The sequence below is a fragment of the Alexandromys fortis genome, unplaced genomic scaffold, assembly GCF_014885135.2.
Source record: "Alexandromys fortis isolate MF-2015 unplaced genomic scaffold, M_Fortis_MF-2015_v1.1 scaffold_22, whole genome shotgun sequence".
NCBI classification, from domain to species: Eukaryota; Metazoa; Chordata; class Mammalia; order Rodentia; family Cricetidae; genus Alexandromys; species Alexandromys fortis.
This window is the reverse complement of record NW_026067900.1, coordinates 2,588,097-2,601,414: the sequence shown is the minus strand read 5'-3', so window position 1 is coordinate 2,601,414 and position 13,318 is coordinate 2,588,097. Positions and strand designations below refer to the sequence as shown.

At 46.6% G+C, this 13,318-nt stretch overlaps 1 protein-coding gene across 2 annotated transcripts in view; it reads right to left on the bottom strand.

Annotated features, from left to right (window-relative positions):
* The window catches only part of Rora (RAR related orphan receptor A), a 736,444-nt gene that overhangs the window by 706,312 nt on the left and 16,814 nt on the right, over positions 1-13,318 (bottom strand). The window contains exons 3-4 of one of the 2 annotated variants that reach the window (XR_007589179.1): positions 6,702-6,836; positions 764-6,533 (exon numbers count right to left, since the gene is read on the bottom strand). The exons of the other annotated variant lie outside the window; for it this stretch is intronic. The gene's annotated coding sequence lies outside the window, so the exon portion shown is untranslated. Of the gene's footprint in view, positions 1-763; positions 6,534-6,701; positions 6,837-13,318 lie in introns of those variants that run through there. 2 annotated transcript variants of the gene reach the window in all.

Below are 13,318 nucleotides of genomic sequence, written 5' to 3'. Positions count from 1 at the left end.
TACCTAAAATACCCTGGAAAACAGAGGCAGGATGATGATTTGGTTGGTAAGGTGCTTGCCATGTAAGGAGGAGCCATGTACCACAGCATGGTGATACAGGTTTGTAATCTCAGAGCTGGGAAGGTGGGGACAGGTGAATCCCTGTAGCTCACCAGGCTTAGCCCTGGCCTCAAGCTCCAAGGTAGCGAGTGATAACACTGTTTTAAAAGGACTAGGTGGGTGGCATGTGAGGACCAACAGCTGGGTTTTCATCTGGTCTGTGAATATGCATACATACACACACACACACACAGAGAGAGAGAGAGAGAGAGAGAGAGAGAGAGAGAGAGAGAGAGAGAGAGAGAGAGAGAGAGAAACAGTAAGTGTCCAAACCCACACAACAACAGAAACCTCACTAAAATCACACCCAATATTGTCTGCCTGGCCAACACACTTGTGTGTTTCTCTTTCCCTTTCGGACCAACCATAAAAGAAGATTTTTCCATTGAGTGTGTCTCCTGGCTTGATCCATCCTTTGAAGGTCTCACACCCTTTCTCGGGCCCCTTTCAACTTTCTCTCCCACACAGTCATGCTCTCCGGGCAGCGCAGAGACCACGGCAGAGCTGCTATTCATCCCACATCTCCAGCCTTGAGGCTCTGCCAAGTGCAAGGCAGATTCCCTTTCGAGACGGGATAAATCAATGCTGAGCTGTGTAGAGAGTCTGAGGAGGCGTGGGGGAGGCGGCCATTCCTCACTCATCAATTGGGTATCAGGAAGGGACCGCCATCGAAGCAGAAGAAACTCAAAGGCAACTTGACCGTGACTCTGGCTTTACAGAGACCCCAGTTATTTCCAAGTACCTGGAGGAACTCCGCCTTTTGTGTTTTCGTTGAGTGGATCCATGTGTGTGGGGGTGGAGGGGCAGGGGCTGACGTCAGACGTCCTTCTTCATCCATCTCTGTCTAATTATTTTGAGACCTCTCTCAAATAACATGGAGTTCAATGCTTTATTTAAACAGGCTGGCCAGAGAGCTTGGGAATTACAGGCAGCTGCTGCCCCAGGTTTGATAGAGCTGCTGGGACCCGAACTCAGTTCCTCATGCTTGGGCAGTGAACCTTTAACTCACCAAGCCATCTCTCCAGCTCCTGGATCTTCTGTATTTGAAAGAAACCCCCCTCCTTTCTTAACCACACACGTCCTTCGGCTTATCAGCCAGTCACATGCATCGGTTCCCTTGTCTTCTTAGGAATAAAGATGCCATCTTCCAAGCTTCTTGGAAAAAGCGCTGCCCAGAGTTAGGCCTCTCACCTCCAGCCTCGCCTAAGTCCGTGTCAACTGGCCTCCACATACTGAGCTACAGTCCTGTTGTCGGCATCCTGAGGGTGCTCAGGGAGTGCAGGAGGAAACAGCACAGAGAGATGAGACCGTACATGCCAGAAAATCTACAACCCTTGCTCCAGAGGGACGGAGCCCAATGGGAGGACAAGCATGGCTGGAGCAGCAAACTGCGAATTCACTATGGACTGTAACTAATGAGCCAGAAAAGTAGGGTGCATTTGCTGCGAAGAGAATAATCATGGAAAAGGCCAATTAATAAAGAGAAGTTGTCAAGCTCCGTGGTAATTTTCATTATAACATTTTATTAGGCACAAGTTGATATTGATATTTTTTCAAGGAGGATTGCAATAAATTTCTCCACTAACTATATTCATAATCCAGATGCCAGGCCTTGACATTGTCTTCCCTCTGACTTGAATCTTCCAGGAGTTTAGAAATCAACACTGCTGATTTCAGATACAGGTACTGTGCAGGTGTTTATGGAGTAACTTTACTTCCAATAATTTGGTCACGAGAGCAAACATTCTATCTATGAAAGTTAAGTGTGTTCTAAACAACATAAAAATCTCAGTTCTCCAGATAAGGTTTTCCTGGGGAGTCAGATTAGCAGGGGCAGAGTTGACAGTGCTGTCAAAGCAAAACCCTAGAGTAAGGGCAGTGAGAGATTTCCCCATGCCCCTGGTCATAGTATCCCAGAGCTTCTGGGCCCCTTAAAGAACCTAGAGATGGAAGCCTCGGAGACAGCAACCCGGAGTACAAACAGACCAGGAAAGTTATGAAGACCTCCCTAGAGATGCCGGCCTAGGAACTGGTTGGAACCGTACTTAGTCCCATGCACACTGGCAAAGCTCCCTTGATAGTCCCATTGCCACAGCCAGGCCCCCAGGGCTAAGGGACACAGCCACAGAACCTACTCACTTAGGCTCTTTAACTGCCATGTCCCAATGGGGAAGTCATATTGAATTCCGTCTCCCTAGATCCTATTTCTGCTCTCAGGGTTTGGCTATGACTTAATGCACAAAAATATGCTTCTATCTTTGTGCTACAAAAATTGAGGCACTTTTCTTGGGGGACAGATGACAAAGGAAAATGACCAGCATTCCTGAGCTCTGGGATACCTCACTCTCAAATGGAGACTCTCGGGGAACCGAAGTTCTCCGATGAGACTATAGGATGGAGGGGCTGGTGTCATTACGAGCCTAACCTGCGGTAACGGATCATCTGGTCTGGCTCAGGTTGCCTAAAGGCAACACGGCCAAGTATTTCAGGCCAGTTCTTCTCAATCTGCTGGACACATATGTATGTGTGCACGTGCCTATATGGATTTGTGTGTGTGTGTGTGTGTATGACACAAATGTTTGTGTGCCTGAATGTGTATGTGTGTATATGTTACTATATAATGTAATGGAATGTGGTGATATACACATATACAGCTTTTTTTTTTGTTTCCTGGCTATATCATAGGAATAAAATTCTCTTAACTACTCTGTTTCTTAAACATCAGCTACTCTGTGTTTGTGTGTGCACATGCATGCACACGTACATGCATGTGCAACACGCACATGTGCGAGTGTGGTGTGATCCTTACTATCACCAACACAAATTAGACAGAATAGATGGTTAACGGTGTAATTCTCTTTACAGTGGAACAGTTATTACAGCATTACTCTATTTTCATTACCACTGAATATTAGCTTCCAAGATATTTGAATGAAGAAATAAAACCACCAAATCACAGTGCCAATTAATTCCGGAAAAGTCACACAGTGTATCAAACCCAAACCATCCTGGTAGAAAGATGGGATTCTGCTCTCCCTTCACCTCCCTGAGCACGCTATGTCTCTGCCTCCGCTGTCCTCTGACCTATCCTAGTCCAGTTGCAAGCAAAATCAACAGAAGACCCTTGGCAAGTGGATTTGAATCTGCAAGAAAAGATAACTATACTCCATGGGCACACCCTCTGCTCCTGCTAAGATTGCCTTCCTGGGTTTGCCCAGTGTCACCGTGGTACCTGGTACCTCTCACTCTTTCTCGGGCTGCTCGCTCATCAACTGTGATGCTGTAACATGATTGCAAACAGGTTGTGAGTCCTTGAGAGTATTGCTTGCAAAGTGCATGGAAATGATTAGATTAGAATTTAGAGACTCAGCAGTCAGTCACAGAGTGGAACATTACAAAAGAACAAGCTGAATGGAACCCTTGCAGACAGGAAGGAGACAGTGAGTAAAGGGGAGGGGACGGTGAGGAATCAATGAGACGTGAAGCAACAGACATCATCAGAGGATGGCCAGCGGGAAGGATGGAGCTCTCCTAGCTGGGTGCCTGGAGCAGGGCAAAAGCCATGGGGAGAATGGGGGTGCAGGGAGGAAACGGGTAGGCATGGACTTGCTTGTAGTTCAGAAGAACATCTGGGAGGTAACATTAGAGAACCCTAACCATTAGGGGAAGGGGCTCAATCCAGTCACGTGTCCTCTCTTGGCAGGTCCAGCCCATGGTGGGCCAGCTGAATGACAGGGGCTGGATCTAGGCCAGAAAGAGAACTGGCCTAAGGTGTCAGGATGGCCACTGAAGCCCCTGGATTCACACCCATTTCACAGAACCACAGAACCAAGCAGGGAATGCTCCAGGCATAGGGAGCGGATGTGCAAGGGGACCGACCAGCACTGCGTTGGCCACCATCATCATCACCACCAGAGCCACACACACTGCTCCCCAGATTTGCTGGCAGGCACTTGACAAGCAATATCACAAGATCATCCCAGCAAGGGTGGCGACACCATCCTCCGCTGTTCTCAGCTTACTGAACTTACCCAGAACACAGCCCAGGGCACACCTGCTGCGCCTTCACTCTGCCACTCACTTCACAGGCTCACAACAAACCAGGTACATGTACTCTGTCTCAAAATGCAAGTGTTTGAGATGATCAGGACTGGATCAGCCCTGAGGGTGGGATGGGGGGAAACAATGGATCCAAGACAGGCAGCTATGGCACAAATGAGAACAGCTGGGACCAAACCTTCCCAAAGCACAAGAAGACTGAAGATGGGCATGCAGTTGTGGAGCTCTGAGCTGGTTAACTGGGGAAGGAGATACTTTGCAGGGCAGCATGGGAAGTGGTATCGGAGGAACTAATCGGGATCTACTTTATCTAAGACACTGTAAAGGGGTAAACATATAAGCTGTGCTCCGGGTCATGTGGAGGACAGGCTCACAGCAAGGAAACAACACTAGAAGATGAAGAAAGCCTTTGAGGAACTGGGAGAAGAGGTCACATAATGGCTGAATGAACTCTTGGTCCATGCAACCAATATCTGTGTAAAACAGGGATCTTGGGAACTGCAGGGGTGAGAGGGTGGATGTTATCTGGTCCCACACCGATCATAGAAGAAGAGAGGAGACACAGGACAGGGAAAGGGGCAGGAGGACCAAAGAGGAAAGCCATCTAAGACACAGAGGTCAAACATGCCAAGTGGAAAACCATCCGAAGCCTCCAGTGTGAGGTAAGAGTGAGATGCACGTGCAGCAGACTGGACCGTTCAGCGGGGCAGGAATCCAGCTTCCCTGTTACCTCTTCAGAGCCCAACACAGTGCCCGACACAGAAAAAGTTCCTGGGAAGTATTTGTTGAATTAAAGAAATGCTGCCCTAGGGGGCTGTGGCTCAATTCCCTGCGCCCACATGGTGGATCACACCTGTCCATAACTCGAGTGGATTGGATGCCCTACTCCAGACACCACACACACATGGGGTACCCAGATATACATGCAGAGGAAACATTCATATGCACAAACTAAAGAAATGCTACCCGGTGCTTTGACACAAGTATGTCTGCTCTAAGGCACATGGGGGAAATCCCAGAATTTGTATTCCCAGCCAGTATAAGTCGGATGCACTCATACACGTAATAGGGTTATAACAAGTGTATGCTTAAGGTGGCATCAAGCTATGGCACGGTTATAATAATGAGTATTTACATTATTTGTCCGCTCCCAGATCTCTATGAGCAGCACCTGGAGCTCCATTGGAGTAACCCCGAAGATTCCTTTCCCCTCGATCCCATGCCAAAGCCCCAGGCAAGGGCAGATCTCTCGATATTTGTAAGGAACATCTCCTAAATACACAATAAAGCTAATTCTAAGTGCTATGGTGTGTATTTTAAGTGAGAGAACAAAAATAACAGCGAAGCTCAGATAAATAGAAACCCTTTATGTGAAAAGCTTTTTTTTCTGTGTGCACACATGTACATATGTGTATGCATAGCCATGTGTGCATACGCATTCCTGCACACTCATACATGAGTGTGTGTGTGTGCACGCACGTGCAAGCAAACTGGCTTAAATTTGCTTATTTCACTGGACAGCAGGCTGTAAGTCTTTCAAGGGCCAAGGAGTTCCCAAACCTGAACCTCCTAAATCAGGCTGAATGTCCCTTGGTTGGAAAGTGACCATCAAAAGGCCCTACTCTTTTGAAGAGTAAACCTGAATGACTCCGACACATCATAAAATTCTATGTTAGACCCCGAGTTCAGAACCAGACCCTTCAATTCACTTCCAGTTTCACAACACACCATGTATTTTTAGAAGAAAAAAAAAGATTTATTTTTTTCTACGACAAAAATTGTACATTCATACATAATTCAGGAACCTCAGAAACAAAACAGACAATCCCACCATCTTTACCTTATCATTTTATTATTTCATTTTAGTGTTTAGGACCAAGTTCATTGACTGATATAATTGTATTTCGTATGTATGAATACACATTAATGCACGTGCTATAACATTTTACATAAAAATGATACAGTTCTCTGTAGGCTGCGGTGAACAATGTTATTTTTCATTTGGAACAAATCATAAACTTCCTTGTCTTAAGAACACCCCAATCCCACCCTCACCCCCACTGAGACTGTCAGGGAGGAGCTGGGCTAGAGAGCTCTAGGGATACCCTAATATTTTGACTAACAAAACAGGGGTAGCTGCAGCAAGTGAGTGCGCATCCGTGCCTCAGGTACAGCCCCGCACTCAGGTCTGAAGGAAAACTTGAGAATGTTCAGGAAGTCTCTCAGCGTGGCTTGCATTCTCCCGGTGGCTCTGTGGGGTCTTGAGAAATCTCACTGAATCCGTCACTCCCAGCGCTGCCTTCTCTGAGACTGTGACAAGCTCAACTGTCTGGGTTAAGGGCTCGGGTTCTGCACACCGCTGAGGTTCTCACATCCTGTCCACGTGCGTTCACCCCAATTGGGAGAGAAAAGCAGAGTGAAGGAACATAAATTAGGAATTCCATCCTTGTCACCTCAGCCAGCCACTCCAAGCACCGTCAGAGGAATCATTTTTGATGACCAAATTATTTTATCTGGCTTGGCTTTTCCCGATACTTCCTTACCTGGACAACAGAGAGTTATGGGCAGATCATCCTCCCGGCTGCCCTACACTTTTAGAGAGACTATCCTAGGCACACCACTATCCCTGTTGAGCACAGACTGGATCATGACCTTTTCAGCATCCTCAGGTTTCTCAACTGGAAAATGAAAAGAGATGCAGTTGATTGAAGAGGTCTCAGGCCCAGGAAGCATCCGTGGTTCCTCTGTGACTGGGTGTCTCAAGATCCGCTCACATCCACTCGCTTTTTCCTGTCCATGACTGCCGTGACTCCTAGGGGATGATAGAGGCTCTCTGCTTCTGGAACCTCAGGATCACATCTGGTTGCCTTTTCTCCGCCTTTGTCCATTTCTCTAGAACTAGTTGGAAGAGTCAATAAGCGCACCCACCAATTCCCGCGAGGCTCCAGGAAGCCAATCTCTCTGCCCTCCAGAGCGACTCTCGCTGTCTGTTTTTCTGAGTATTCCCATACCTGCCTTTGTCAGTTGGCATTCCCAGCAAGTTAGCCATCACTTCCCAAAGTGTCAAATGTGCCTCTTTTCATTGTCCTTGTTAAAAATAATTTAACAATTCAGAGTCAATGCCGACTTCCTTCTCTTCGGCACACAGCGTCTCTGCCCCGCCTTCATCCACAGCCCCCAATTCCCAGCCGCAAATGGGCAACCCTTCTCACCTTTCCTTTCCCCTTATTCACTGGTCTTTTCCCACCCACCAAAATACCTCACCCAGTGAGACACACTTTAGCTTGTGGGTTCTCGTTCCTTCGCTTCGGCGAGACATGTCTGTGCTTAGAGACTGTAAAGTCACCTTCAAGGAAAGAAGCATATAGCATAGGCTGTCAATTAATCAGAACAAGGCAAGGGAAATGGCGTCATGCGCAATGCACGTCCTGCTACATATATTTATGCTTAGGGGAGATCAAGGTGATTCCTGGCACACAACTGAAAATTCAGAGCTGTGCTTTTCGTTGGCCTACAAGCCCAACACCTACCTCCACAAGAGTTAACAGCCCAGAATGCCGAAGACGGGTTTAGTGTGCCTCATTCTGCATTCAAACTCCGGCCTCTAGGTTTTTTGCCCCCCCCCCACCCCCCTTTTCTGGAAATTTCATCTCTACTCTTTGCAAGCTCCCTGTTTATCCTCGGCGATATTCTTTGCCTGTAAAACAAGTCAACTGATTTTCCTATTCTATAATTTCTAGTCCCATATCAAGTTTGACAGATGGATTTTTTTTTTCAGCCTGCTCCTCTTTCCCCTAGTGAAGCACAGACCCACACGTCACCATTCCTGTCACGTGTACAATTCCATCAAGTTTCAGAGTGTCATTTATACACAACTTTATTTCTTCTTCTTTCACACACGCCTACCACTTACGTACAGCAACTCACTATATTCATGTTTCATAAACTCCATCGGTGTTCAGTCAAATCCTCCTCCCGAAGTACGCTAGGTATTTTTAGCAGTGCAAACCTCTTTCCCCGGCTTGAGGATCCAGCACTAAGTGGTGCCCTCTTTCCTCGTACCTGGGAGGACGTCGCCTACTTTGGCCGCTGCCTGCATGTAGAAACTTCGTTCTTACTTCAGGACAGTTTAAGGCAATTTGTATCCCAAGTGCCAACACCCAGTGACAGAGCTAAGACGACTCCACCTGAGAGGAAATACAGCCTGTGTATCATGACGCTTCTGTCTCATTCCCCGGGGAAAATGGGCAGAAATTCCTTGAGATAGCCCCGGGTTCTCCTCCATCTTTGAAGGTGTGGGCAACCTACACTCTGAGCACCCACGAGTACAGGACTCCCCGGGAAGTCACGGGGATCCAGGTTTTTTTTTAGATAAACATGTCACCAGGAAGCCACAGTGCCTCTGCTATCATTAATGCACCATCTCCTGTGACATGGTGGCACGGTTTATAATAATGTCGTGTCATTTCATAAAAACCTGTTGGGGGGGGACTGTTCCTCCACCAATGGGGGATTTTTTTCCTGTACAGAAGCAGCATAGAAAAGCTGGGGCCAAAAGCCAGTCTCCCCACAATGAGTTGCGCTGCCTTCATCCTTCACAGTACCCTCCTCTCCTACATAACAACTTCTTTAAACAATCCCCTTGATGCCCTTACCAAACAAATCGTCCATTAGTACAAATGATGATGATAGGGTATCATAACACCAGGAATCCAAACCCAGTGCCATCAGAGGCTGCAGAAGATTATAATGACGAACATTAACTTGTCTGACGGTGCTGAGGGAGCCAGCTCTGTCATCAGAAATGCCTCCCAAAGGCCACAGTTAGGAAAGGACTTCCTCCTCGGGCCTCTAAATGTTCTTTCCTACCTGCTTGACCCTCGAATCTTCCTAACCTTCCAGGTGCAGGAGACCCCGACCCAAGAGGTGCTCCCAGCATCCCCCAAGGAATGGTTAAGTTAGGGGTGATTCCCCCCCCCCCCCGCATCGCATGAGAGGAAGCCACATGACAGGCCTCGTAAACGAAACTGCCTCCCTGGATACGTCAGGATTTTGCATCTTCTATAATTCCAAAGCAGTGGTTCTCAAACTGTCGGTCACAACCTCTTTGGGGCTGCATGTCAGATATCCTCCATTTCAGATATTTACATTAGGGTTCATAACAGTAATAAAATTACAGCTAAGAAATATCAACAAAACTAATTTTATGGTTGGGGTCATTACAACATGCAGAACTGTGTTAAAGGGTCCCAGTGCTAAGGAGGCTAAGAAGCAGTGCTCCGAGGAAAGAAGGAAGAAGACTGAGCAGACTGCTGTAACCCAAACATTCAGGAGGCCCACACAGGAGGATGGCCCCAGACCCTGTCTCAAAGAAGCAAACAAACAAACAGAAAGATTTTAGATTCTGGTTGACAATTTCCTGTAAGCAAAACCCTCCACTAACCCGGAACAACTAATTGAATTTCTGACTTGTTACTTGCAACACAGAAAACAGGGAAGCCAACAGTTCTGCTATGGATTTCACAGAAAGAAAAAAAGAAACGATTTCCAGGTGGGATCAAGACAGACGGTGGCCAGTCCCCCCAGTCCCCGATAGCAGCTCCATTTTCAGTTCTGTAATGTACAATCAGAATTCATGCTCAGGACCGTGACCCCACAGCACTGGGAGACTCGGAAACTCCAAGGAAAGATTCAATTACCTTACTGACGCGCTCGCTAGGCTAGGAGAGGGAACCACACAGCTAAAAAACTTACTCAAAAAGGAAAAGACAAAACAGAAAACAAAAAAAAAAAAAAAAAAAAAAAAACAATTATTGAAAGAAAGCATTAATGTCCCATGGTTCTGTAAGTGAGGACCCAGTCACCAGGTCACAGGGCGTCAGAGCTGTAGGACGTCACACCTTGGCAAATCTCTGTACTATGGAAGAAGTAGGGCCTGTTGGGGAAAAGACGCTAACTCAGGGCTACCTACAACAAAGAACTATGCTGTGACGGGAACACAGGTATCCCAGTACTTGTCCTGTGCACCATCAGCATTTGCTTTGGACCATTTTGCATTACAGCAACACTCTGGGCATCAGGAACACACAAACTACATGCTTTTGGACTATACCCGACTCCGGATAACCCATGACTTGGTTGTTCTCAGCTTACCTCGGTGCTTCTGGATCTCAGTCTCTCATCCTCTCAGAGCGCTCAACTGAAGTCTCTTCCCTTAGCCTAGAGATGCATGGGTGAGGGCTTTTTAGAAGCTAGTCGACTCTAAGAGGCGCACAGTTTCAATCCATGCTACTGCAAACTCCCTAATTCAGAGCCAGCCTCAGGCTTGTCAACCTAACAGAAATGTAAAATAGATCCTCCAGTTGCCACAGAATTAAAATGCAATCCAATTAGGCAGGATACAAAGGAACTTGTCACCAAATTACCAGAAAAATGAAAAATAAATAAATAAGTCTCATACTCCAATTTAAAACAAATGATAATATAACCTCAATTAGCTTGGGATTCACTGGCAGAGCTCAAATGATACAGGACCAGGATGAGAAAATACTCTGCTGTTTAAACAAATGAGCAAGAAAGAACCAACATTTTGGAAACAACTCAATCACACCGGAAAATTATATGTATGCTTCAAGCACTGGCCAAGACATGCCCTAAAAGTTTATGCCCCCAACAAACATCTATGTTGCAGTGGTAGACCCCTTTGCAATGGCATTAGCAAATGAGGCCTTTGAGAACTAAATAGGGCAGGATGAAGTGATGGTCTTCAGCCCATCAGAACAGGATCATTATTCTTATTAGTGGAAGGAAGGGACAGGGGGCAGCGATGGCTCAGTTGGTAAAGTGATTGCGATGCATACTTGATAACCTGAGTTCCTACAAACCTTTATGCTGTAGAATAATCCTCTTCTACACTGTAAAGATTTGTCACTAGAATTGGTTTAATGAAACAGTGATTGGCCGATAGCCAGGCAGGAAGTATAGGTAGGGAGACCAAACTAAGGATGATGGAAAGGAGAAGGGCAGTCAGAAGTCTGCAGCCAGATGCAGAGGGAGCAGGAGATGAAGGAGCCATGCTAAAAGGTACTGACATGTGTCAGAGTGTAAATAAGGAATATAAGTTAGCTCAAAATGTAAGAGCTAATTAGTAATAAGCCTGAGCTATTGGCAAAGCATTTATAATTTATATAAGTTCCTGTGTGGTAATTTGGAAAGCAACTGCCAGGTATTTGGAAACAGGCAGTTGAGACAGAAAACATCCATTTACAACCCCATAGACCTGCTACAAAAATAGGTATAGTGTCTTTCATTTGTAATCCCTAGGCTGGGGAAGCAGACTTGTGGGTCCCTGTGGCTGCTGAGCAATCTCTGGATTACCTGTGAGTCTTGAGAGCTCCAGGCCAATGAGAGACCCTGTCTGAAAAACCAAGTTGGACCACAGATAAGGAATGATACCTGAAGTGGACTTCTGGTCTGTGCATATGCATGCATGTGTATCTGCAGACAGATGAACAGACACACACAGAGAAGAAAAATAAAAATAATAAGAGTAAAAGTCACCTCAGCTTCCCATTCCTACCATGCAACACAAGAATGAGGAGGTGGCTCTACCAAGCCAGGAAGCTTGAAATCTGAACAATCAAAAAATAAATGTTGCTTAAGTCACCAGCCTGTGGTATTTTGTTACAGCATCTGAGCTTACCAGAGGCAACCACATACCTCCTTTATGGGTCTGTAGCTCTCCTAAGTGACCCAGTTTAAGTGATTGCCCAAGGACCAACCCTTCCTTAGGAAGGCAACCGTGCCCATCAGCCTGGACCAGGGGTAGAACCACTCCATCCCTCATGCTACATGTTGCAGGGTCCACTTTCGTGCCGACTTATTTATGCAAGTACAGTCTATCTCCCGATGCTTTCGCCTTGGCATTCAGTGAAAACGAAAATAGAACTGCATATTTAGCTCAACGTCCCTGTCACGGAACCAGGCCCTAACTTCTGAAAATGTACCTCGGCCTCAAAACGAAGGCTCTCCTCAAACTGCCTCTCTCCTCAGGGGTCTGGCAGATGACTGATTCCACGGTCTTGGAGGTTCCCTGAGAGAAGCAAATATTGCCTACTCTGGAAACTCTGGAGGACCACAGGACTAACAAAGGAGGAAGCCTTCCCTGTCCAGGTCATGAAGAGGCTCAGATGTTAAGTACACCAACAGGCACACATGCCTGAGCAGCTCACAGGGCTGAGGGATTAGGAGGATACTGGCAAGTTTTTCTTTCTCTGACAAAGTCCAGCTTCCTTCCCTCTTTCACTTCAGTTACCCGAGAGGACTCTTTAGTTTCATATCTAACGTGGGCAGAAAATTCCACGCAGAAACCCGTGAGGAGATTTGATCTAAGCACGAAAAGGGACTGTTTGGGGGTGGAAACAAAGATTCTGTTTCAAACCCCAGAGGTTAACTCCATGCCCGTTATCACAGAATAAAATAGTGCAAACTACACAATCTCTAAGTTATCACCTCCCAATTTCCTCAAATAACTCCGTTTTCCTAGCTTGTGGAAGGAAACAGGCAGGAATAGGAACGCTGGAAGGGTATCCGTGTAGCCTAAAGCCACAAATGCTTTCATCTCAGAGAGAGAAAGAGAGAGGAGAAAGAAGAGGAAAAGGAGGAAGAGGAGGAGGCAGCAGGGAATCGTGATCCATCCCTGTAAGCCCAGCATTGGGAAGCTGAGGCAGGGGGACTGCCACAAAGTTGAGGTCAGCCTAGGCTACATAGTAAATTACAAGCCAGTATAAGCTAGAATGTGCATCCCCGCTAAAATAAACAAACAAACAAACAGCAAGTAAATACATGTCTGAAAGGAAGAATAAATATTTAAACTTAATCAAAAGTTGAAGCCACAAACAAGAGTTCTCCTCCCCATTGCACTAGGCTAAGACAATGCATCTTCCTAGGATCCTAAACAGAAACCCTCGGTGCTCCTCAAGCAGACACAGGACCCTCAAAGACACAGCCCAGCCTACTCTCCCTCACCAGGGGTCCCAGTTCTCCTCCAGCCTCTCAGCACCCTGACGCCTGGCCCTCAGCCTCCACTGGCTTATGGGCTGGTGGCCAGGGAGAGAAGTCACACTGAGAGCTCCCCAAGGTGCTTCTCTGGTGACCAGTT